Raw genomic sequence first — 2,647 nt, 5'->3', positions numbered from 1 at the left:
GCTAAAATTGCTCTTTTTGGACAATGAATCAGAATATACAGGGGTGCTAAAGTATTAATATTTTGGCTATTCCGAGATTATTTTCTTCACGAAGGAATATAGCGTTCCACAGAGAGTTCTACTTCTTGGGCCACAAGACTGTCCCTTGGTCCTCAAACCCACAGTACCATGGGCTGCAAGAATGGATCAAGTTCTGCTGTGGTCAAGTGTTTTGCAAACATGGCTTTTCACAAGAAATTTAAATTGTTAGTTACTATGTAGACATATTAAAATCTTCTCTGCTGCCACCTTGGTGTAACTGGTCTTCCTGCCTCTGAATGTCCTCCCCTGAAAGCCAATATACTGCTAAGTTATAAGCAAATACCTGACCATGTAACCCTCCCCCTTAGCTGTGGTTACTTCTCATTATCTACAGAGCAATTATATATCAAGGATCGGCTTATATTCAAAACTTTACTCAGTTTTTATATTTCTTTTTTTTTTTTCTATTAGTAGATATAATTGACTTCAACTTAGAAGTGAAATGTGGTGAATAGGTTAATGAAAAAAAATTTCAGTACCCATGTCTAAGGTGAGTCATCTTTTTCTCCATGAGAAATTGTGTAGGTCGGGGAGCATGTAATATGGTCATCTTCCTATGATGCAGGTCCTGATGTCATGCTTCATTTCTGGTTTGTAGATTCTCTTTCAACATGATTTGGTTCAGTTTATTCAGGAGTTATATTCAGTATATTCATGGAAATATGTTCAGATACACAGGAATGCATCTGAAAAGAAATCTTCAGTAGAAGGTGAAGCAAGAAGAGATTCAGTAAGTTTAGATATGCAAACTGGAGACCATTACGCACACTCTGAGGTTTCCTTTCCATTGCCTGGAGTGCACTATAAGATTGTGCTGATCAGAACTTCCTCAGAAGACACTGAAAACTTTAAGATTTTTTGAGTTCTGGTAGTCAATGGTAATCATATCTAAAAGCTGTTGCTTTAACCAACTGGCTCTTTTTTTTTTTTTTTTTCAAGCACCTTTCTCTCGAAACCTAGGTGAATAGCGGCTTCTGCAAAATTTCATCTTTCTCTCTGAAAATTATTTTTTTGCTCTTTAAAAAGGGGCCCTTTTTTTGTGGCATTCCTTTTCTTCCAAATAACAGTCTCATAGTAGTGAAGTGGTGTCACCATCACAAGCAGCAGTGAGGTGTTGCTGTAAAAGTTGCTGCTGAGTTTTAAGCATTTCTTTACATTTCTGAATTTCTAATTTGAGTTTTTCAGCTTCCTGTTCATGGTCTTGTTTTGAGATTAAATCTTCATCATTAAATTTTCTAAATGTACCTTTGAAATGTGGCTACCAAGTTTTTCTCCGTAACTTTTCAAAATTCCCCATTGTTTTCTGATGCTCTTTGTAGGCTGTTCTCTCAGTTTCACAGGAAAGGTCCCAGATACTGTCTCTGCTCATTTCCCCAGCATCTCCTTCAGGATCTGAGATGACATTTCCTGTATTACCATCTTCTCTTTCTCTAGCTTTCTTTTGAGGAGAAAGATGAAAAACCATTTCCTTTTCCATTTGCTGAAGAAACTTCTTCTTTATCAGCATTTTCCATTAGAAATCTTTTGTGACAATATTCATAATGAGTCAACATAATTTTATACATTTCGTCTAATTCCTGACTTCTGTCTTACCAGTTTTCCAGAGGCCTCTTTTTCCATCAGCTCTCCCCACATTATTTAAAATGTCTAAAGCTATTTTTAATTATTTTTTGTTCATAAAAAGTTGATGTAGACTTTCCCTCAGTTTGTCGTACTCATTTCTCTTTATATCATTATAATACTGAATAGCTCAATTTGCAATAGTATTTTGTAATTTCTGTACCTTATCTTTCTCATTTTTCAATAGTTGATACAAATTCCTGTTCTTGCACTGTAACTGTCTCTTTCCTGAAGCTCAATCATTTCCCTCTGGGAGGTTTCCAGTTCCATAAGTCTCATGTAGCAGTTCTGTAGGTGGTTCATGTCACCTCCCAGTTTCAGGTTCTGTGTCTCCTGAGCTACAGGGTTCTTCTACTGAAGTAGTATTGGTTCATTCATATAATTTAAAAGAGCAGCCATATTTAATTCTCTCTATCTCTTTACCTTTGGATCCTTCACATAACTGAGGAAAGCCAAAAGTAGTCAATTCTTGATCAAGATAGAAATAATCTGTAACATATTATCTTTTATGCAGAAGGCACCAACAAAAAATGTGCACATTTTTAAACAAAGTTATTGAGGAACATGGCACTTCCTTGAAGTATAAATTTGACGGTGATTCTTTGCTTCTGAGCTATACTTATACATAGTTTTGCTTTGTGAAGACAGACCTGGCTTTGTAACAGCCATTTGTAACTAACTGTAGAGACTGCCAGTCTCTCATGGCAATCTCTATAGCCAGGATTCCTGAGGAATTAGTTCAGCAGTGAAACATGTAGTACAGCTGTTGTCATTCTTTTATGCGGCATCTTTTCTTACGTTTCCCCCCAAGGATTAAGTGAGATAATACATAAAATATTTAGCATACTGCTTGGTTTATGGAACACAAATAATTAATATTAACTATCATCATCATCATCAGGTAGACACAGATCAGCTAGACACAGGGCTGTTTAGTATAAATGAC

The 2,647-nt window shown here is 36.1% G+C and overlaps 1 pseudogene; it reads right to left on the bottom strand.

Moving 5' to 3' along the window:
* Positions 1-550: 550 nt before the first annotated feature.
* LOC126949027 (afadin- and alpha-actinin-binding protein-like) lies at positions 551-2,370 on the bottom strand (annotated as a pseudogene).
* Between the last annotated feature and the right edge of the window lie 277 nt (positions 2,371-2,647).

The sequence above is a fragment of the Macaca thibetana genome, chromosome 2 (genome assembly GCF_024542745.1).
Source record: "Macaca thibetana thibetana isolate TM-01 chromosome 2, ASM2454274v1, whole genome shotgun sequence".
Taxonomy (NCBI): Eukaryota; Metazoa; Chordata; class Mammalia; order Primates; family Cercopithecidae; genus Macaca; species Macaca thibetana.
The sequence above is the reverse complement of the archived record's forward strand: the minus strand, read 5'-3'. Positions and strand labels throughout refer to the sequence as shown.